At 39.9% G+C, this 24,544-nt stretch overlaps 1 protein-coding gene and 1 pseudogene across 2 annotated transcripts in view; one reads left to right on the top strand and one right to left on the bottom strand.

Annotated features, from left to right (window-relative positions):
- The window catches only part of SGK3 (serum/glucocorticoid regulated kinase family member 3), a 110,495-nt gene extending 91,339 nt beyond the window's left edge, over positions 1-19,156 (bottom strand). Inside the window, exons 1-2 of one of the 2 annotated variants that reach the window (XM_070802618.1) lie at positions 19,003-19,135; positions 16,840-17,043 (exon numbers count right to left, since the gene is read on the bottom strand). The gene's annotated coding sequence lies outside the window, so the exon portion shown is untranslated. Of the gene's footprint in view, positions 1-16,839; positions 17,044-19,002 lie in introns of both variants that reach the window. The other variant, XM_070802617.1, reaches the window with a different exon arrangement.
- LOC139186907 (RNA guanine-N7 methyltransferase-activating subunit-like protein) lies at positions 2,697-3,136 on the top strand (annotated as a pseudogene).
- Positions 19,157-24,544: the final 5,388 nt, after the last annotated feature.

Here is a 24,544-nt window from a genome sequence, read left to right as displayed (position 1 = left end):
ATGGAATGAAAAGTTAGTTCTTCAAAATAATTTTAACAAAATTGGAAAAACTTTACCTAGACTGATCAAGAATAAAAGAAAGAAGACTACTCCAATACTTTGGCCACCTGATGTGAAGAATTAACTCATTTGAAAAGATCCTGATGCTGGGAAAGATTGAAGGCAGGAGGAGAAGAGGATGACAGAGGACGAGATGGCTGGATGGCATCACTGACTCAATGGACATGAGTTTGAGTAAATTCCAGGAGTTGGCAATGGACAGGGAGGCCTGGCGTGCTGCAGTTCACGCGGTCACAAAGAATCAGACACTACTGAGCATCTGAACTGAACTGAAATAAGGAATGAAATATGGAACATTACTTCCAACTTCACAGAAATAAGAATTTTAAAAGAATATTATTAATAGTTGTATACAACAAATTATCTGGTAGATAACCAGATGAACATATTCATTGGAAGAAAAAAGCTATGAAGCTAAGTCAAGAAGAAATAGTACTTACCTGAATATATACATAACAAGTAAGGAAACTGAACTAGTAATTTAAAATAAAAAGTGCCACAAAGAAAAGCCCAAGTCCAGATGGCTTCACTGGTGACTTCTACCAAATATTTGAAGAAGAATTAATACCAATCCTTCACAAAATCTCCCACCACCCATAGAAAAGAAAAGAAAGGAACTCATCAACGAGGCCAGTATTATCTTGATACCAAACCCAAATGAAGATATCACAAAAAAAAGAGAAAGTTATAGATCAATTTAAGTGTAAAAATCCTCAACAAAATGCCAGCAAACCAAATCCAGGAACATATGAAAAGGATTATATAGCATGACAAAATATGATTTATTCCAGGAATTCAAAGTTGGTTTATCATCTGAAAACCAATCAATGTAATATACTGTATTAACAGACTAAAGGACAAAAACCACACAATCATCTCAATGGATGCAGAAAAGTCATTTGACAAAATTTAACACTCTTTAATTATAAAAACATAATAAACTTCGAATAGAATAGAATTTCCTCAAGCTAATAAGAGGTGTCTACAAATAAACCACAGCTAACATTACATGTAATGGTGAAAGACTGAATGCTCTTCCCCTGAGACTAGGAATGACACAAGGCTTCTCTTTAACACTGAAGGTTCTAGCCAGAGCAACCAAGCAAGAAAAAAAATTATAAAAAGAAAAATTTTATAAATTTTCTATTAAAAGGTTGACAAGGAAGAAGCAAAACTATCTCTATGAGCAGAGATAAGATCTTATATACAGTTGTCTCTTAGTACCCATAGGGGATTGGTTCCAGGAGGCCCTGCAGATACCCAATTGGACCCAGAAGCCCTTATATAAAACAGTACGTGAATACAGTCCACCGTCTGTATCTGGGGATGCAAGACTCCCAGATATTGAGGACTGACTGTATAAAAAATCCTAATCAATTCTCCAAAAAAACTATTCAAACTAATAAATAAGTTCAGCAAGTGTGAATACTAGTATGTGTAAAATAGATAGCTAGTGGGAAGCTTCGCTCAGTGTTCTGTGATGACCTAGAGAGGTGGGATGGAAGAGTGAGAGGGAGGCTCAAGATGGAGGGGAGCCATATATGTATATATATGGCTGATCCACATTGTTTAACAGCCAAAATTAACACAATAGTGTAAAGCAATTATCCTCCAATTAAGAGTTTTTAAAGATAAAAATTTTTTTAAAGAATTTAGAATACAAGTTCAATATTCAAAAATCATTGTATTAATATATTGTTATATAAATTATACTCAAAAAATCAAGTACAGTAGCATGAGTAAACATTAAATGAATTAAAAAAATAATTCCATTAACAACAGCATCAAAAATAATAAAATACTTAGGAATAAATTTTAATGAAGTGCAAGATTTGTACACTGAAAACTATAGAAAATTGTTAAAAGAAATTATAGGACTTCCCTGGTGAATAAGAGTCCAACTGCCAATGCAGGGGACACAGGTTCGATCACTGGTCCAGGAAGATTTCACAAGCCATGGAGCAACGAAGTTAATGTGCCACAACTACTGAGCCTGTGCCCTAGAGCCCACGAGCCACACCCACTGAGCCTTCGAGTTGCAGTTACTAAAGCCCGTGCCCCCTAGAGCCTGTGCTCCGCAACAGGAGAAGCCACCACGATGAGAAGCCCACACACTGCAATGAGTAGCTCCCATTCACCACCTAGAGAAAGCCCAAACGGAGCAAAGAAGACCCAGCGCAGCCAAAAATAAAAATACATTTTAAAAAAATTACAGAAGACTTTAAGATACGGAAAAACAATCCAGGTTCATGGATCCGAAGACTAAATACTGTTAAGATGGCAATACTCTCCAAATTGATCTACAGAGTGAATCCAATCCCTGTCAAAATTCCTTGCCATTTTTTTCATAAACTGACAAGCTGATCCTAAAATTCATACGGAAATGCAACTGACCCAAAATAAGACAGTGATCTTGAAAAGGAAGAACAAAGTTGGAGGACTCATACTTCCTGTTTGTAAAACTTACTACAAAGCCACACTAAGCTAGTTAACACAGTGTGGCACTGGCATTAAGACAGAAAGAGCTTTCCACGTATATGTGGCAGCTAAAAAGTAAAACTAACTGCTACCTGGGAGAGCTGAAGGAGTGTACACAGAGGTCCTGTGCCAGCACCCTGGACCAGAGATCCACACAATCTAAACATTAAACACAACAGCCGCCTCAAATCCCTGGGAATTTCAGAATGACTGACACTTCTGAAGCTGTTCCAAATTTTGAAGAGATGTTTGCCAACAGATTCACAGAAGATGACAAAGAATACCAAGAATACCGGAAACACCCTCCTGAGTCTCCTCTGATTGTTGAGGAATGAAATAGCAGAGCTGGTGGCAACCTGAGAAATAGAGGCAATCGGTTGTAAGATAATAGACAGTTTAGAGGTAGGGACAGCAGACAGGGATGGCCAAGTGACAATCGATCCAACCAACGGCATGGACGATCTTGGGATATCAATAACAATTGCCCACAGCACAGACAAGAACCTTACTACCCCTGTCAATACGGTTACAACCAAAGGCCTCCCTATGGCTACTACTGATAGAAGTGTCAGCAACTTTTAGTAAAATTATTTACTCTGCTAACATGACAAAAGTTTATGTTGTATTTTCTGTTGGTCATAGCTGTACATCTGATTGTAGAAACTGTTTTTTTTGGAACTTGGGACTTTTAAAAAAATTTTTGGAACTTGGAACTTTTTAAAAATTAGATCTTACTGGAGAGACATGATGGTTGCTGGGAATAAATACTCCCCTAAAAAGGTTGTGGGTTATATCGCTTGACTTCTACCTCAGATTCATCTTTGTTTCATGACTTAATAGTGCTTTGAATGTTGTATCTTTTTTCCTTGTTAGACCTTCAGGAGTTGTCTTTATTTCACACAGAAATAAAAATTTTATGTAGAAAATGCTTGCTTTTAATTTGTAAGATAAGGAAGTATCCCTACACTCAGATGTGCTCATTCCTAAAATTTTACACAGGGAGTACAATCAGCTCCTAAATGCACCACTCTGCCTACTTATGACGTACTGTACACAGTAGTAATTGAAAGGTAAAACAATCATAGTATATCTCGTTTGGTTTTTGTTGTTATGTGAATGTGGTACTTGGTAATTACTCTATAGGTATGAGTCATCTTCACAATCATAGTGGTGTCTTTTTAAAGTGATATCAAAAATAAAGCTGTAAAATCAGGAAGGAATCGGTCTCAGTTTTAGTGTCTTAATCTAGTGGTGGGTGAGATTAAGGCACACAGTCATTTTCCACAAACTCAAAGGCTTTGCTAACATAAACATTACACGTTATGCAAAAGTTTAACTCCGTAATGTTCCCTTCCTTCTCAGTCACATGTAAATAAAGGTGTGTTTTGACTCTATTTACTTTTATGGTATTTAATATGGGTTGAGTTTACAATGTTATTTCACCTACAGATGTACACCTTTGCTGCCTCCTCTTCTGTAAATACAGTGATGCTGTAACTTCCTTTCATAATGAGCACCATAGTTCCCATCATTTTAATGGCCATTATAATGGTTTTATTCAAATAAAATACTTGTAAGCATTCTCTCTCAAAAAAAATAAAATAAGAAGTAAAACTAATGGGTACAATTAAAAAAGAAACAGTCTCATAGACGCAGAGAACAAACTACCAGTTACCAGTGAGAGAACAGTGGAAGAAGAGGAAAGATAGGATTAAGGAATTAAGAGGTACAAACTACTAGGCATAAAACAAATAAGATATAGGATGTAACGTACAGCCCAGGTAATATAGCTAATATTTTATAATAACTTTAAATGGAGTATAGTCTAGAAAAGTATTGAATTGTACACCTGAAACTAATATAACATTGTAAATCAACTATACCTCAAAAAATAAGTTTTAAAAAGATGGGTAGAATAAAATCGAAAGTACAGAAATAAATCTTTATGGTCATTTGATTTTCGAATGAATGCCAACATAGGACAACTGAATATCCACATACAAATGAATAAAGTTGAACTCCCTGCCTCACATCATAACCAAAAGGTAACTTGAAACAGATCAAAAACCTAAAAGTAAGAACTGAAACAGTTCTTAGAAGAAAACACAGTAGTAAATCTCTGTGACTTTGGGCTAGGCAATAATTTCTTAGATGAATAACCTGGCATCAAAGCACAAGTGACAGAAGAGAAAATTAACTGAACTTCATCAAAATTAAAAACTTTAGTGCTTCAAGGGAAAACCATTAGGAAAGTAAAAGAAAATCCACAAAAATAGGAGAAATATTTGTAAATCATATAATCTTTGCATCCAAAATATATAGAGAACTCTTACAATTCAGCAAAAAAGACAAATAACCCTATTAAAAAATGGACAAAGGAACTGAACAGACATTTCTCCCAAGGTTACAAATGGTCAACAAGCACATAAATGATGCTCAATATCATTAGCCATTAAGAAAATGAAAACCAAAACCTCAGTGACATACCACTTCAAACCTACTAAAATGACCAAAGTCCAAAAAGGACAGATAATTAATGTTGGTGAGGATGTGGAGAAATTTGAACCCTCAAACCTTGCTGGTGGGACTGGGAAACAGTGCAGACACTGGAAAACAGTTTGGCAATTCCTCAAAAAGTTAAACTGAGTATACATGACCCAGCAATTCTGCTGCAGGGTATACACCCAAAAATGAAAATACATATTCATACAAAAGCCTGCACATGAATATGCACAGCAGCCTTATTAATAATCATCAAAAAGTGGAAACAATCCAACTATCCACTAATATATAAATGAATAAGCAAAATATGATAAACTGAAAAACTGGAACATTTTTCAGCACTAAAAATAAATGAAGTATTATATGCTACAATGTGGATGGACCTCAAAAACATTATGCTAAGTAAAACAAACCAGTCACAAAAGACCACATATTCTAAGATTCCACTTTTTTTCTGGCCGGTCCAAGCAACTTTCCAAGCACTCCCTAGTTCCCTAAACCAGGGACTGAACCCAAGCCATGTAAGTGAAAGCACCAAGTCTTAAAAATTCCTGTAAGATTTCACTTTTTACAAAATATCCAGAATAGGCAAACACACCTACCAAAAGGGCTTCTCTGGTGGCTCAGATGGCAAAGAATCCGCCTGCAGTGAGGGAGACCGGAGTTTGATCCCTGGGTCGAGAAGTTCCCCTGGAGGAAGGCAAGGCAACCCACTCCAGTATTCTTGCCTGGAGAATCCCCAGGGACAGAGGAGCCTGGAGGGCCACCGTCCATGGGGTCGCAAAGAGTCGGATACGACTTAGCCACTAAGCACATACCTACCAAAAGTAAACTGATCATTGTCAGAGGCGGAGCACGGAGGGCACGGCGGCAGCGGCGGGGAGAGGGGGGAGTTTGGCAGGGAATGAGGATGAGAGACTGCTAATGAGTCCAGGGTCTTGGCGGGGATAATGAAAACGTTCCGGAATTAGATAGAGATGATGCCTGCACAGTTCTGTGACTAAAGCACCGAATTGTACACTTTAAAGTGATTAATTCGATGGCATATCAATTAAGTCTCAATAAAGCTGCTTTTCTCTTTAAAAAAATATTAAATGCAAGAGAATATGCTATGGGTTTATTCTGTCTTCTCCATTCACCTCTGTGACATTTTAAACTTTTCTAGTCGTGTGAATTTCCTCAGTGTCTTTCTCACCATTTGTTCAAAACATAAGTATATTTTATTAGATAATAGAATCATAAAATGTTCTTTCATTCCTACTTGTTTAACAGGAGCTCATCCTTTAAAGACGGAGAAGGCAATGGCACCCCACTCCAGTACTCTTGCCTGGAAAATCCCATGGACGGAGGAGCCTGGTGGGCTGCAGTCCATGGGGTCGCTAAGAGTCAGACACGACTGAGCAACTTCACTTTCACTTTTCACTTTCATGCATTGGAGAAGGAAATGGCAACCCACTCCAGTATTCTTGCCTGGAGAATCCCAGGGACGGGGGAGCCTGGTGGGCTGCCGTCTATGGGGTCGCATAGAGTCAGACACGACTGAAAGCAGCAACAGCAGCATCCTTTAAAGAATATTTTCTGGCAAGACACAATATTTTTGCATTAGCTAATACCCAACAAGAATCAGCAAAATGGTAGATGGTATCTGCGGATGGCTCTCTTTCTAAGGATTAATATAAATGTGGCTGGCTATCGCCAATATGGGATTTTAGAATATGGCAACAGGATTTGTTAGAGTTGGTAAAGTTCATTGGATATTGGCTGCTAACAGTAGGAACTTGACAGCTCTACAGATAACAAATAAGACATTCAAATTCTGTAGGTTCAGAATTTAACATATTCAGGAATTAAATTTAGGATTTTAGCTCCTTTCTATTAGGGAAGTAATATATTTAAAACATTTTCAGTCAGCTTCTTTCCTGAGGTCTGGCAGCAGTTTCTAAATGAAAAATGAATACCATCTCAGAACCCTACAGTAAAAATGAAAGGCCAGTTTTCAAAACTCATTTAACCACAGCCTCATCAGTAGATGGTAATCAGAGTGACCTATAAATCAATTCTGCCCGTTCTCTCTGACGAGGGTCTTTGAAAGGAATTAGCCTTTACCCCCTTCTCAAAGGCAAAGGGGTCCCCCTGGTAAAGTTAAGTAGACCAGACCAGCTTCAGATCAGCGCTGCCCCGTGATGGCCACACAAGGCCACCTTCGAGGCCTCACTAAACCCTAATTTGCTGTTGTTTAGTTGCTAAGTTGTAGTCATGTCTGACTCTTTGTGATCCCATGGACTGTAGCCCACTAGGCTCATCTGTCCATGGGATTTCCCAGGCAAGAATACTGGAGTGGGTTGCCACTGCCTTCTCCAGTGGATCATCCTGACCCAGGAATCGAACCCAGGTCTCCTGCATTGGGAGGCGAATTCTTTACTGCTGAGCCACCAGGGAAGCCCAGATCCTAATTTGCTCATCTGTAAAATGAAACCTCCACCTACCCTACAGAGTTATTTTGAGTATTTAATGCAATACTATCTCTAAAGCACCCAGCACATGGTAGGTACAAAATAAATACTAGTCTCTCTTTGTTCTCCAAAGGATAAAATACATATGACAAATGACAAAAACTACAAAAATCATGATGAACGAAACTCTTGGGTTTAGCATACACTGAAAAGAGCAGAATTATCTGAATACTAAAAATAAATCTTTATTTTCTAAAAGACCAAATTCATATAATTTTAAGTAGGGGAAATATAACCATGATGATCAGATACAAGATATCAAAACAGGGGCGGTCTGGAATCAACTAACTGTGCACTAATTATATTGGCATTATATAACAGTTTTATTAGGAAAAACTGAATATCCAGTTTGTAGGATGCTGCAGACAATTTCAGTTAAATGGTTCTTCGAAGAAGCCAACAGTAACTCAAGATTTGGCCATATTTGCAGTATTAGAATTTCCTATAGGAAGGCTTCATAATGAATTTAGTCACAGGACTTGAGAGTGCTCCTGAAAGGGAACAAAGACAGGACCAGATGTCTGCAAAATACTACTAATCCTTTGAGACTCATCTATACAAGCATTCTTAAAAAATTTTTACTAAAGACGTATGGAAAAGGGACAACAGAAATATACATATATATATTTGAAGTCAGGGAACTCACAGACATAATTTTTTAAATTATTTTTTAAAGTGGGTTATATATTCACCTGGTTAAAACACCTCAAGAAAATATAAAAGAGACTCAGTGAAAGTTTGCTTCCCACCCCTCCCCTTTCCCTACCCACCTAGTTCTCATCACCCAATCTCCAAAATAGATAAACACTTAATTTCTTATGTATCCTTCTTTACACTTAGATGAAGCAAAAATACATTATTTTTCTACACAGAAAGACAAAGCAATTTATATACATATCATTCTGCATCTCAAAGGCAAATTTTTAAATCCTAAAATGTTCCAATGAAAGTGTGAAAATGAAAAACGGAAACCTCATTTAAAATGGTCAGAAGCAAAAGTAAACATCAAACTAAAGAGTTTTTGCACAAGGCAGGAAATTATCAACAAAATGAAAAGCCTGCCTCCTGAATAGGAGGGAATATTTATAAATGATATATCTGATAAGGGGTTAATATCCAAAATATACAAAGAACTCACACAACTCGATATCAGAAAAAAGCAAAACAAAACATATAACCCAATTTTAAAATAGGCAGAGGACCTAAACAGACACTTTCTCTAAAGACAACATAGAGATGGCCAATAGACACATGAAAGATATTCAACTTCACTAATCATCAGGGAAACACAAATCAAAATGGCAATGACATATCACTCATGCCTATTAGAATGGCTGTCATCAAAAAAAACAACAAATAACAAATGTTGGTTAAGAATGTAAAGAAAAAGGAACCTCATGCACTGTTGATAGGAATATAAATTGGTACAGCCACCATGGAGAACAGTAGGGAGGTTCCTCAAAAATTTACACTAACAGAGCTAGCATATAATCCAACGATTCTACTCCTGTGTATTTTCCCAAAGAAAACAGAAACAGCCCCATGTTCATCACAGCATTATTGGCAATAGCCAAGATATGAAAGCAATCTAAGGCTCCATTGATAAATAAATGGATAAAGAAGATGTGGCAATACATAATGGAATATTCAGTTCAGTTCAGTCGCTCAGTCGTGTCCGACTCTTTGTGACCCCATGAACTGCAGCACGCTAGGCCTCCCTGTCCATCACCAACTCCCCGAGTTCACTCAGACTCACGTCCATCGAGTCAGTGATGCCATCCAGCCATCTCATCCTCTGTCGTCCCCTTCTCCTCCTGCCCCCAATCCCTCCCAGCATCAGAGTCTTTTCCAATGAGTCAACTCTTCGCATGAGGTGGCCAAAGTACTGGAGTTTCAGCTTTAGCATCATTCCTTTCAAAGAAATCCCAGGGTTGATCTCCTTTAGAATGGACTGGTTGGATCTCCTTGCAGTCCAAGGGACTCTCAAGAGTCTTCTCCAACACCACAGTTCAAAAGCATCAATTCTTCGGCGCTCAGCTTTCTTCACAGTCCAACTCTCACATCCATACATGACCACTGGAAAAACCATAGCCTTGACTAGACAAACCTTTGTTGGCAAAATAATGTCTCCGCTTTTGAATATGGAATCTAGGTTGGTCATAACTTTTCTTCCAAGGAGTAAGCGTCTTTTAATTTCATGGCTGCAGTCACCATCTGCAGTGATTTTGGAGCCCAAAAAAATAAAATCTGACACTGTTTCCCCTGTTTCCCCATCTATTTCCCATGAATATTACTCAGTCACAAAAAATGAAACACTGCCATTTGCAACAACATGGATGGCCACAGAGGGTATTAGGCTTAAGTGAAAGAAGTCAGACAGGAAGATAATACCATATGATTTCACTTTTATAAGTAGAATCTAAAAAAACAAAACAAATGAACAAACATAACAAAACAAAAACAGACAGAGACAAACTGGTGGTTGCCAAAGGGGAGGAGGGTGAGGGGATGAGTGACATAGGTGAGGAACAGTTAAAGGGACAGACTTCCAGCTATAAAATAAGTCACAATAATGTAACATACAGAATAGGGGATACAGCCAATAATACTATAATGACTTTGTATGGTGACAGATGGTAACTAGACTTACCATGGTGACCATTTTATATAGTATAAAAATACAGAATCATTAGGTTATATACCTGAATCTAATATAAAATTTTAAGTCTATTATATTTCAATTTAAAAATTTTAATAGGGAAAAAATTATTTTAAAAAAATAATAAAATTTAAAAATAAGATAAACTACAGTCAGGAAGCCCTGAAGCAGGGGCTTTCACACATTACCCTGCTTGGTGGTGGCTGCTTGCAGACCTCAACAGGGTGCTTACTTCATATACCCCTGCAGGAGGAAGGAAGTTTTCTCCTTGCTCAGCACCAGCCCAGCCAATGAGAAGTCAACAACTAAACCAATAAGGGGCTTCCATAACCCTGATTTCTCTCTCCTCCAAAGGACTTCTATTCAAAAACAGTCCCTCCCAACTCCTCTTCCTTTTCTGTAGAAAAGACCTCTCCTTTCCTTTGTTCTTTGGACTCACCTACAGTTCACTATATTTTGCTCGTCCTGAACTATAAAGTGTGTCAGTAGCTCAGTCGGGTCTGACTCTTTGCAACCCCGTGGACTATAGCCGGCCAGGCTCCTCTGTCCATGGGATTTCCCAGGTAAGAATACTGGAGTAGGTAGACATTCTCTTTTCCAGGGGATCTTCCCAACCCAGGGATCAAACCCAGGTCTCCTGAACTATAATTCCTCTGCTATGCCTGAGTGAATTTGATTTTGCTGGCTAAGTCACCTACCTCTTTGTTTTAAAGACTGATTAAAGCAACAAATACATTCAATGGGACAGGGGCTTCTGGTCACACTTGAGTGGATTTTTAAAAGGAGGAACAGAAATAAATGTTAATGTTAGTAGGAATTAGAAATAAAGGAAATCTATGTCAGACATGGGGGTTCCCTTGTGGCTCAGAAGGTAAAGAATCTGCCTGCAATGTAGGAGACCTGGGTTCGATCTTTGGGTTGGGAAGATCCCCTGGAGGAGGGCATGACAACACATTCTACTGGATACTACTGGATACTGAATACTTCTTTTCTTGGAGAATTCCCATGGATGGAGGAGCCTGGCGGGCTACAGTCCATGGGGTTGCAAAGAGTCGGACACAACTGAGTGACTAAGCACAGCACAGCACAGCACATGGCAGACACAAAAATCAAGGAAGGGGACATAGTTTCATAAATCTCTGAAAAATCCTTCACAGCCAAACACTGGAGCATCTTATCTTTCATGAATTAAAAAGATCATTTCCCAACAAACAAGAAGTAAATTAAACCAAAAATTCATGAGAAGAGAGAGTAGGGGGTAAAAGCAGATGAATTAGAAAGAAAACTAAAAGTACTGATGTTGAAATGGACTAAAATGTAAACTATGAATAAATATGTTTTTCATATTTTTTTTAATTTACAGTAAAGTCTTAACTTCTGACTGTTTATTAACAGTAGTCCAGGTTCAAATAAGCAAATAAAACAGTACTTTCATGTTTAAGCCATCATCAATTTTACCACCAGGCTGTCTGGAAGCTGGATAAAAATATCTTTTTAAAACCTTTTTCATTCCTGCTTATGAAAAAATAGGCCTTAATTCTCAGTGCAGCCTAAATAGCTATTGCCTTGGTCCTGAGCTCCTTATAATATTTGGCTCAGGTCCCATTATAGGTGAGCTGAAGTTGCTATGAAGTCAGCTGCTGCTGCTGCTAAATCACTTCAGTCGTGTTCGACTCTGTGCGACCTCATAGACGGCAGCCCACCAGGCTCCCCCGTCCCTGGGATTCTCCAGGCAAGAACACTAGAGTGGGTTGCCATTTCCTTCTCCAATGCATGAAAGTGAAAAGTGAAAGTGAAGTCGCTCAGTCATGTCCGACCCTCAATGACCCCATGGACGGCAGCCTTGGAAGTCAGCTACCTGGGCTAAATCACCTACATGCATCTTTTGAGAGAGCTTCCAGGGATATTCCTGCATCCAGCACCACTTCTCTAACTCCCAAGAATGGAAGGCTGATCTACATGTGCTTCTCACCAATGCATTTCTCTGCTGATGAAAGGCTGCAAGAAAAGGGTTTGGAATCCTGACACAGCACATCTCAAAGACTGCTAACCTTCGGTCTAAGAGTTGGTGATGGACAGAGAAGCCTGGCATGCTGCAGTCCATGGGGTCGCAAAGAGTTGGACATGACTGAACTGAACTGAACTGAACTGAACCTTCTTCATCTTCTGCTTAAAGACAAAGAGGTTGCTTTTAAACCAGAATTGGACACGACTGAACTGAAGTGAACCTTCTTCATCTTCTACTTAAAGACAAAGAAGTTACTTTTAAACCAGATGTCGAAACTTAACCCGAATGAACTTTTTGGCCAATCCAATATTTTCTAAAAGGAACAGTGCTCTTATCCAGAAGTGAGCTTTTAAGACCAAAACACTCTCTACTCAATCTATAACATGGTTAACATCTTCAATGAGAAAAAAAAAAAAAAATAGCACAAAATAATGCTACTGCTATGACATGAATCAAAAAAAATTATAAATAGTTTTAAATTTTATCATACATGCCAATGCTTAAGGAAAAAACAGCTTATTTAGAGATGAAGAGGTGGGTGGAGACTTCTGTGGAAATTTTGGAAGGAATTACCGGGTATTCTCAAACACTAGTTCTTTATAATATCTACCTTTCCTCCCAAACTAAAAGCTTTCCTTTTCCTTATTAAAGGCTTGCTCTTAACAGTATTGCCATGATTAGTATCTTTTTTGCTCAAGACCAAAATAAAGAGGGAGGAATGGAGAAAGGACAGAGAGAAATATCCTTAAAGCAAAAGCAGGAAGAAGAGAATTAAGAGAACAAGGTTAAAAGAGGGACTGAACTCTCAGAAAGTGGGGGGAGCCACAGAAGGATGCAGGAGGAAAGTATGGGTCACAGCTTGTGTAGGAGAAAAAGAGGGTGGAGAGATTAGCCCAGACAGACAGTGTCTGGAAAAGCTGGTGGAGTTAGTAACTAGACAGTTGTATGCATGAAATTATTCTAAATCAACTGTTACTAACTCTGAGACAGCCTATAAGATGAAGATCACAAGAAACTTCAAGGTCACCTATTCCTACTATAGGAGGGAGCTCTGTTAAGCCAATTACTCCATACACTGTACTTATCATTAGGAAACTATTTCAAAACATCTGAAGTTCAACTGTTCTAATCTTCAACTGAATTCAACACTTTTCCCTTGGTTTAGGTCCATTATTTCTGCTTTTCCTTTTATGATCGTAATTGATGATATATGAATATCCTATCATTTCTCTTCTTAAATATCTTGTATTTTAGACGTGCACAGAACACAAATATTGACTCACCTCCATCAACAGGATACATGCTTTATGCTGATTTGGATGGGTATTTCGGTCCATCCGACACCCTCACCTCATCCCCTTTATGAGCACTAGTATAAATTTCCAGTAGTGTTATTCAGGTTTGGGGAATGGCAGGTGGCCAGGAAATACAGTAAAATAACTGGCTCCAAAGTGCCTGGAATCTCTGATGTTGGCTGACTAAACAAACACGATTCTCTAAGCGACAAAACAACCCTGTGTAAGGGAAATTTTTAATGGCATTGGAAATATGGATATGCACATACATATGAAAGTTTACAAAATATACTCTAAAATGCTAACAGTGATTGAGTGGTAGGTTTACTGATGATTCTTATTTTCTCTTTTTCTTCTTTTAATTTTTATTAAAAATGTATTACTTTGGTGATTTAATATTTTTTAAAAGATACAAAAGAGTGCACATATAGAAAAGAGAAATAGAAAATGGATAAATTAATTACAAAGTGGAATATTATGCAGCTGTCAAAACCAATGATGCAGACCTACAGATGTCCATGATAAGGTGTTAAATAAGAGATAAAAGGACAAACTGTATGGAGTGAGTCCCATTTAAAAAAAAACTCTCTATATATTTACAGATATACATACTTATATAAGCATGGGGTCAAGGCTAGAAGAAAATAAAAACCCAGCAGTGGTTACCTTTGTCGTTAAGATTAGAGTGAAGAGGACTTATTTTTTTACTTCACACACTTCTCAACTGTTTAAATTTAAGGGCATACTTTTTAATTAAAAAGAATATTTAGAAAATATGAGACAAACTAAAATAAAAATGAGAAAAAAGACGACAGTGTTTTCTTGGGAAACTAAGAAATTAAGAAGATGATTTCTTTTTAGCTGACCATACACAACTGAGCGACTCACACACACACACGTGTAATATATACGTGTATTAGATTATATAGTCTATATACTGGTCCCTATGCACATTTATCTGCATTTGTGGATGCTGAGTTGGAAATCAGATTATTTTAACTTCGACCTATTTTTATTCTAAAAAAACAAGGAGGTAAATAACTAGAATAATAAAGTTCCTTCTCATTTTTCAATTCAAGGAAGCAGTCAGCCAAGTCCTTAGTGAAGCCCCACTGGACTGAGGACTTTTCATCCAGCAGCCAGTAGATTGGCTAGTCCACCAGTGAGTTCGATTTTGCATCTGAATATATTAGATGTGTTAGTCGCTCTGTTGTGTCAACCCCATGGACTGTAGCCTACCAGGCTCCTCTGTCCATGGGATTTCTCAGGCAAGAATACTGGAGTGGGTTGTCATTTCCTCCAGAGGATCTTCCTGACCCAGGGATGGAACCCAGGTCTCCCAAATTGCAGGCAGATTCTTTACCATCTGAGCCACCAGGGAAGCCCACTTTCCATCTTACATATTATTCCTCTCTTTTTTTCTTCTTAAAGTCACTCAGTCTTGTCTGACTCTTTGCAACCCCATGGACTATACAGTCCATGGAATTCTCTAGGCCAGAATACTGGAGTGGGTAGCCTTTCCCTTCTCCAGGGGATCTTACCAACCCAGGGATTGAACCCAGGTCTCCCCCCATTGCAGGTGGATTCTTTACCAGCTAAGCCACAAGGGAAGCCCAACAATACTGGAGTGGGTAGCCTATCCCCTCACCAACAGATCCTCGGACCCAGGAATCCAACCGGGGTCTCCTGCGTGGCAGGTGGATCTTTACCAACTGAGCTATCAGGGAAGCCTACATAATTTGCCTTACATAATCACCCTTCTTTCACTCACCCTCATTGCCCATCCAAGGAAAACAGATTTCAGTGTTGAACAATAGAAGAAACTGTGGTTACAAGGAGGTGAACTAAAGCAGGTTTTCGGGACCTGTCAGACACAGGAAAGGCCCTGAGAAATTGGTCAAGAGCAAGAAGATTTTACCCTGCCTAGTTCTCTTTGAAAACTCTCTGGCTCAACTTTAGACAGGCAATAACATTTTACTTCTTGAGGCTCTGAAACAGCCTCCAACATTGGATTTCCATGTTGTCTTCTTCAGCAATGATAACTCAGAGTTAGTATAGAGTTAAAATTTCTTTGACATGAACTACCAGATGTGGAATCAGTACTATCTTTCTCCATTAAATTTTTTCAAAAGTGAAATGAGAACAAAGACTCCACCATAAAGAATGCAATAGGTAAAGGAAAACAGAGACACTGAGTCCTTTAACATAATGCGGGGGCTGTTTCTGTCAGGAATAACATGTTACATAATTTGAGTTTCATGAATCAGCAGTTTTAGCCTGTAATTACAGGAATTTTTCAAAAAGGGAAGGAAAAAAAAAATCCCTGAGGATTGGAAAAGGTAAAGTAGTTTTTGAAACGAGGCAGGTTTCAAAAGTATTTTATTCCACCCCCATACAAAAGAACGTTGACAGGCAGATGACTCAGTCTGGCTTCATTAAGGGTTTCTTAACACCTAAAATTCCTCATGGGAAAGCCCACCTCATCTCTCATTTTCCTCCATAGCCCTTCCCAGTTCCTCCCACCAGGTAATTGCCATATTTTCCTCTCTCATTGAAGGTTATCCATGTAGAAGAAACATACTTTAGGATACACAGAGTTACACTTGAAGGAGAAAAGTTGAGGATTTTTGTTTGTTTTTTGAAATACTACAGTAATTGTAACACTTCAAAAAACACAGCAGTGATGTCAAACACTTCAAAATAATTATAATACCTATGATCTCTGTGTTTGAACTTGCTCATAAACCCAGGTGGCTTAATTGAGTTCACTTAGAATGAAAACCTACAGTGATTGGCAGTCCTTAAAAATGATCTCGAATGATCAGGAAGAGACAAGAAAAGTCAACACAACCATGAGAGCCATGTGTTCAATGGCAACTATAAATCAGAGAGGGGAAAAGTAGGATGCTTGGAAAAGGGGAATAACCAGCTTATTTGCTTTTTCAAACACCAGAGATGATCAGTTCCAAGAAGTTCAAAGGACTTTCCAGCTCATCCCTTTTGTAGAAATTACGTGGTAGCAGATACTGTTTGAAAAAGAGAGGTGTTAGATTAGGCCTGGCAATCCCTTAGTCACAACTCAACTATGGTGTGACAACTCAACATATAATGTTTTGAAATACAGCAAGAAGTCTGAAGTCATTGGGAGTCATTCATTCCACAAATGTTTATTACGGGCTGGCACGTGCCAGGCACTGTCTATACACCTGCTCTCTATTCAAGCTCTGCCTCTTACCAGCTGTGCTATCCAGGCTAAAGCACTTTCACATTTCTATGCCTCAGTTTCCTCATCTGTAAAAGTTGGAATGAAAACTGGCTACCCACCTCATGAGGTCTCTCTGAAGAGCAAATAAGTATACACGGAAGCACTCTGTAACCCATGGAAGTGCTGGTTGCCATTTGGCTGAACTGAAGTCATGAATGTCTATGTGCCATAAAATTATATCAGAAGAAAGTGAGACTTCTTGCTTCCAGGAGACACTTCATAATCTTATTAAATAAGGCTCAGAGTGTCATTTCATCATCTCCCTGGAAATTTAAATATATGAAACAGAGAAAGCTAGTATGATGTGCGGATTTTGACATTAGATTCATAATCACCGTAATGACAAGAACCATACTTATTTTAGTCATCATCCTGTGTTTCCATCTGGCCATCAGGCTAAGGCACCCATTTGAAGAGGGTGCTTAACTCTGGAAAATATTCTCTCAATATATCTGCAAATCACAAAATGGTTACCTAGAAGGTTGACCCATCAACTCAGCGTTACCTGAGTTTTACAGTTTACAGCAAATGGTAGTAAAATTACAAAGTATTGTTTGTTATGTGGATGTGTTCAAACAAAAATGTTCTATTTTATAGTATATTTCAAGTTCAGTCTGACCCTCAAATCTAAGCTACAGTCACGTCTGTGTGTATATGTTAGTCGTTCAATTGTGCCTGATTCTTTGCCACCCCATGGACTATAGCCTGCCAGGCTCCTCTGTCCATGGAATCCTCCAGACAATAATACTGGAGTGGGTTTCCATTCCCTTCTCCAGGGGATCCTCCTGACCCAGGAAGCAAACCTGGGTCTCCTTCATTGCAGGCGGGTTCTTTGCCATGTGAGCCACCAGGGAAACCCAAGCTACAGTCATACCAATTGTCAAATATATTAGGAAGGAAATAAAATTAAGCTCAGTGCAGTGGCAGCTGAAGAAAGGGGAAGTTCTGGTCTCCTCAGAGTTAGTTAAGGATGGGCACTCTGTCCACTGAGAAGGACCATGATATTGAAGATGCTAGCGATCTGGCCAGAAATCTGTAAGAAGAGTTCTCACTCCCTTCACTACAGACTCCCTTCCCCCAGGGGAGTAGATGGGTGATGGCTTGATTTACTGGACTGGAAGCCAAGCGGGCTAGAAGGCACACCCAGTCCTAAAATATGCCTGAAACTTCCTCTGTTTCTAAAAGCTCTTGCAATGACATTCAGGGAACTGAAGTATGCACAGCCTGGACACTGCTAGACCTGCTATAATTTAACATTTTGAGTTAATAATTTGAGTTAATATTTATAAAACACTTAGAACGAGCCTAACACATGTCAGAGCTACCTAAGTGTTTGATAAATAAAAAAGCACTTCCCAGATTGGCTGGGTGAATGATCAACCTACTGACAAAGTAGAGAATCAAAATACACAACGGTCTACTTTTTTATTTTTGACCCTGATAAAGACTTAGAAACTGTCGTGTTCTGCATCTCAAGTGTACCCTGTACAGCCTTGTGCAGAACTGAAACTCTAGTCGTGGTTCAGAAGTCACTACTAAATTAAATAACCTAAGAGTTTAAGTTTCAACAGATGAATTCTTTCTCTTTTCTGTCTTTCCCAGTAACCACCACTAAAAATGACAAAATCTAAAAATCCCAAAGCATTTCTAGATGGCACATACCAATGCTCAACTGGGAATCAACAAAGCCAAATGAACGCTAAAAGGGACAGAAAAGGTTTCAAATCACAGAGAGCTTAAAGGACAGCCACGCATTAAGGTTTCAGACGGCAGGTTCGCTGACAACAGGTTAAGGATTTCGGTGCCCTCGCAGGTAACCTGCACCCACTTTCGACCTCAGGTAGGGGGTCTCCCACCCTCCTGGTTCCCGGCTCCGAAGCTGCACTCAGATTAACAACATCTGTCCCCGGGGACACCCCTCGGGCGTTTAGAAATCGCAAAGCAGAAACCGAATTCACCTCGAGGAAACAAAGACCACAAACTCTCAGAGTCCAGGGCTGGGCGAGGGAACGGCTTTTCCCACCCGACCAACGCGGAGGTTTCCGGGCTGAAGGACGGGGGCGCCGCCACGGGACCCGGGAAAGTCACGTTTGCTCCAGAAAGAGGCAGCCGAGGAGGCCCGGGTACCCTCGCCCCGCCCGGTCCCACCCGCCCGAGGGCCCGACTGCGGCCCGGCCGCTCGCCCGCCCCGCGGCCCAAGGTCCCCGCCGCCCCGCACCTACCCGGCTCCGCGGTGCTGCCTCCCCGCGTGGCGGTCGCGGAGCCGAGCGCTCTCGTGCTTCCTCCTTCCCGGGGAGGCCACCGGGCGCTGGCGTTTCCTCCCAGACGCGTCACGGCGGCCGGCTCCTCCCGCAGGGCGAAGCCGGGCGACCGGCAGCGCGCGGGGAAGGCCCCCGCTCCGGGCTGAGGGGCGACCCGCCCCGGGCCGGAGGCGCGGGCTGGGCGATACCCCCAGCCGCGGAGACCCGCGCTCCGCCCGCTTCCCCGAGGACCCTCGCGAGAGCCCCCCGCCTCGCCCGGGGCGCCAAGTTCGGGGGACCCCGCGGTAACCGCCTAGACTCCCCAGGATTTTCCGCTGCTCCGCTTGTAGTGACCGCTGCCCTGGGGCCCAGGAGCGGTGTGGGCCATCGTGCCCGGCCCGGCCGGGGATTCTAACCCTGGTGCGCGGAGGAGGCAGGACAGCCCGACCCCCGGAGGCTCCCCCAGAGCCACCCGGGAATGGTCTGGTGGGCATGTGTAGTGGTGTAATGTAGAAGAATCCAGATAATTTTAGGGGAACAGCTGTGCTTCATTTAACATTATTTGCACAATTTTCTACTTTTTCATCAGCAGAATTTTGGCCTTTGTAAGATGGGAGAGCGCTTTCACAAAGTGGCAGGTCCTGTGTACAGAGAAATTTCCTTTCCACAGCTATTTTTGGATCTCTCTCTATATATATATATGTATATATTGGGAAAATGGGCATAAAGTACAGTAGATATTAAAATCCAATACATACAAATCAACATATCGCCAGTGGTCCTTTGTATATTTTCTGTGGTCCACACAAAACAATCCATACAATAAAGCACAGAGAAGCTAAAGAAGTTCCTCTAGTAACAAAATCAACAAGTGATCAGTGTGATCTCTTAATGAAAGCTATATTCACTGGACTGAAAAATTTCTCAGACAAAAGGAAGTTTTGTGACAATGAACTCCAAGTGAGATGATAGACAAATACCTGGCTATTACTATTTTTCAACTTTTTTTTCTTTTGTTTGAAAAACAAACATCTGGGAACCATTACCTTTTCAAGAGAAATTTGCCCTCCTACTGTGAAGAACATAACACACACACACACACACATGCCCATCTTGCACAAACATTTCAAGACAGGAAGGTTGGTGGTCAATGTTCAGCTGATAAGCTAGGAAGACTTCAGATATTTTGCATTTACAATCTGAGAGCTGCAATTTAATACCTTGATTTCTCAGAACACTAGAGGTCATAAATATATTCAAGAACTATTAAAGGACTTTTTCACTTAATTAAAAGCACACACTTTAAGGCTGATCACTTTGGTTAATCATATTCACCTACAGATATAGATCATATCTCCATTTTCCTTTACATTTCCAATTTCCAAGTTAACACTGTAAAAGCTATTGAATTTTCAGCAATATCTAGCTGATGTTTATGCCTTTATAAAAGGTTTCGTGTACATTTCACGTAAGGACTTTTTTTAAAATAGAGTTTTTTTGTTAGACTCTGGGTTCTAATATTTTGTTTGCAAATATGATTCATTTCATGAGATAGGGCAAATATTTTGTTCATTTGTTATATTTATAATGTAGAAATTATGAGCCCAAGCTTTGGAATCAGACTCAGATTTAAGCTGTGGCTCTGCTACTCTCTACTTCAAATTCACCTCTCTGAACAATGATTTCATCTAAAACTCAAGGATGATAATAGTATTTTTTTCTCCTTAGTAAAACACATAGTGTGTGTGTGTATGCTTAATTGTGTCCAACTCTGCAACTCCATGGACTGTAGCCCTCCAGGCTCCTCAGTCCATGGGATTCTCCAGGCAAGAATACTGGAGTGGATTGCCATTTCCTTCTCCAGGGGATCCTCCCAACCCAGGGATGGAACTTCGACTCCTGCGTTGGTGGGCAGATTCTTTATCACTAAGTCACCTGGGAAACCCAAAACACATAGTAATAGTGCTTATCTCATGAAATTGCTATCAGGATCAAATGAACCTAGTAGAATGGCTGGAGCATATTATCAACTGACTGATGATTGTCTTCACATTATTATAGCTTTAACACAGATATAAAAATGCCAATTTTCGTGTTTCATTTGCACTACTATAAAGAATGATGCTTCCCATGTAGCTCAGTTGGTAAAGAATCTGCCTGCAATGCAGGAGACCTGGGTTCGATTTCTGGGTCAGGAAGATCACCTGGAGAAAGAAATGGCAACCACTCCAGTATTTTTGTCTGGAGAATCCCATGGATAGAGGAGCCTGGCAGGCTACAGTCCATGGGGTTTCAAGAGTCGGACATGTCTTAATGACTAAACCACCACCACTATAAAGAATGGTTAATTTTTAGAGCTTTGAGATTTTTGTAGAAGTCCAAAAAGTAACAGGAAAAAAAAATCACAAGAGGAAGGGGATATATGTATGCATATAGCTAATTCACTTCCTTGTACAGCAGAAACTAACAACATTGTAAAGCAATTATACTCCAATAAATAAATAAAAATAAATTAAGGGTCTCACATTAAAGAAAAAGAGAAATATTGAGACATAGTTACGTTCAGAATTTTAGAAAATTGGACTGGCAATACTGTAAACTACTGACCCAAACATTAAAAGAAAACCTACCTAACCAGGGAATAGGAAGGAAGGCTTTGTCACTCAGTTGTGTCTGACTCTTTTTGACTTTTCCAGGCCAGAATACTGGAGTGGGTAGCCTTTCCCTTCCTCAGGGGATCTTTCCAACCCAGGGATCGAACCCAGGTCTCCCACATTGCAAGAGGATTCTTTATGAACTGAGCTATCAGGGAAGCCCAACCAGGGAATACAGTATTTCTTTTTAAATAATATATTCTGATAAGATGAGTGCCTGGTTTTCATCCTTTTTTCAAAATGGAAAGCCTTTTCTCTAATATGGTGTCTGATATGGAACTATCATGACTTTTTATATCATAATAAAGTCCTGTGTTATTTATAATTCTTTTATTGTAACCATGGAAAAGTTGAGGAGCATAACAATATAAGATTATCACTTCCCTTCAGTTCAGTCAGTTCAGTTCAGTCACTCAGTCGTGTCCGACTCTTTGTGACTCCATGAATCGCAGCATGCCAGGCCTCCCTGTCCCTATCACTTCCCTTAGGGAAAAAAAATTTGATAAAATAGGCAGTCACAGGACCTGAATGACTCTATTCATAAGTCAGCTGGAAATGGAAGTGAGGGCCAGTATTCATTAGAATATTTGTTTTATAGCAGGAAACTCGCCAAGACTAGAGATGTAAAAATACTACTACCAACTACATGATTAGAAAAGGAAAGATGTTCTAGATGCATGTTATTTGTATAGTTTTTATATAAATTTTTTATACTTTTTTTCCTTCCTTCTACTACATACTCATCTACTTAAGTGGGTCAGACATTGTGAGTTGTTGCTATAGTTTCCAGCTATGTTTATCCGTTGATATACCAACCATCTCTGTGCTTGGCGTTCTAAGTCCCTTCCATCGTGTTTGACCCTGTGTGACCCCATGGACCGTAGCTTGCTCACTACTCTGTCCATAGGATTCTCCAGGCAAGAATACTGGAGTGGGTTGCCATGCCCTCCTCCAGGGGATCTTCCTGACTCAGGGATCAAACCCACGTTTCTTTTGTCTTCTATATTGGCAGGCAGGTTCTTTGCCACTAAAGCCACCTGGGAAGCCCCAAGCCAATCACAGTCTCCCACAACTTAAGTAAAGAGAAAAACCATTTTTTTTTTGAGAAAGTAATTTAAGGCATAGTCCTAGCCATGAATTGGTTCAGAAAATAACTAACAAGAAAAACCTGCTGTAAAAATAGGTAAGGACATGAGAATTAAAGTGACCAACTTACTGAATTTTCTGAGTAAAGTAATTTAATAAAACACAAAGCAATGCAAGTATGGAGAAGGCAATGGCAACCCACTCCGGTATTCTTGCCTAGAGAATCCCTTGGACAGAGGAGCCTGGTGGGCTGCTGTCCATGGGGTCGCACAGAGTCGGACACAACTGAAGCGACTCAGCATGCCTGAATGCATTGGAGAAGGAAATGGCAACCCACTCCGGTATTCTTGCCTAGAGAATCCCAGGGACAGAGGAGTCTGGTGGGCTGCCATCTATGGGGTCGCACAGAGTCAGACACAACTGAAGCGACTTAGCAGCAGCAATGCAAGTATATTTAGAAAAACTCCAATACTCACTGGAACTGAAACAGATTGGTTTACCCTGCCTTAGCACAAAGCGGAATTACCCTGTTTCCTTGAGCCCTTGTGGCTCAGCTGGTAAAGAATCCACCCACAATGTGGGAGACCTGGGTTTGATCCCTGGGTTGGGAAGATACCCTGAAGAAGGGAAAGGTTATCCACTCCAGTATTCTGGTCTGGAGAATTCAGTCCATGGGGTGGCAAAGAGTCAGACAATTTTGATCTGGAAAATGGTTCAGAGCATGCTCATTTTGTATGTTGCAGGTGGGAGTGGCTCAAAGCTCAAAGTCTTTCTTGGGCCAGATTAGCCATGTTCAAACTCAAAACTGAAATACCAGATGTTCAGGCATGTTTTGTATTGGTAATAAAAAGAAAACTCTATTTTAAAACTATATGAGGGATAAATATAAAGCTTCCAGATCACAGAACTTTCGTACTTTCTATATTAGACTCAAGAGAAAAACTAAGGGGAAGTGTCAGATCAAACTCCCTAAACTGCTAGCATCAGCTTTTTGATTAAAAAGTTGCTAGAAATTGCTTTAAATCCTGCTAAGACCATTCATTATCTGAAGTAAGACTATTATCTTCCCCTATTAAGGAAATGTCATTGCCTTCCCATCTAGTTGTGAGTATCAAGAACAAAATGTAAATTGCTTGCTTTTTCTTTCTTGTTTTTTATCTTGGTTTTTTTATGTCTCTGGTTTGGATAGTCTGTTATGTACAGTAAACCGTGTCTGTTAATAGTTGACCATAACTTATTTATGTTAAGTCAGTCAGCAGTTCCTATGTTCCTCAGAGAATCGTATTAGGCCTTTGAGCTCCAACCTACTAGGTGTACTTTGAAGATAATAATTATTTTAGTTACTTATCAGTATGGAATAATGGCTTTTCTTAAACACCATTCATTTGGTGACTCAGTTACTTACTGTCAATTATGTATGATTAATGATTGAACCCATTTCAGATGGCAAAGGCTTAATAGCCTTTGGCTGGAGAAGGAAATGGCAACCCACTCCAGTATTCTTGCCTGGAAAATCCGATTGATGGTGGAACCTGGTGGGCTACAGTCCATGGGGTCTCAAAGAGTCAGACACGACAGAGCAACTTCACTTAAGGAGGAGCATTGCTGTCATTTCCTCACCTAGTTCCCCAAGGAATCTGTGTCAAAGGCTTAATAAAGCTTAAGGGACTATAACTCTTCAGAAACCAAAAGACCCTTGAATTCCCTAGGTTTTGTAGAATAAACAGCATTTTAACTTTTTGTACTCTTTCTCTTTCTGATGTTTTACAACTCTCATACAACTT

The sequence above is a fragment of the Bos indicus genome, chromosome 14, assembly GCF_029378745.1.
Source record: "Bos indicus isolate NIAB-ARS_2022 breed Sahiwal x Tharparkar chromosome 14, NIAB-ARS_B.indTharparkar_mat_pri_1.0, whole genome shotgun sequence".
In the NCBI taxonomy this organism is placed as follows: domain Eukaryota; kingdom Metazoa; phylum Chordata; class Mammalia; order Artiodactyla; family Bovidae; genus Bos; species Bos indicus.
This window is presented reverse-complemented; position numbering and strand designations above follow the sequence as displayed.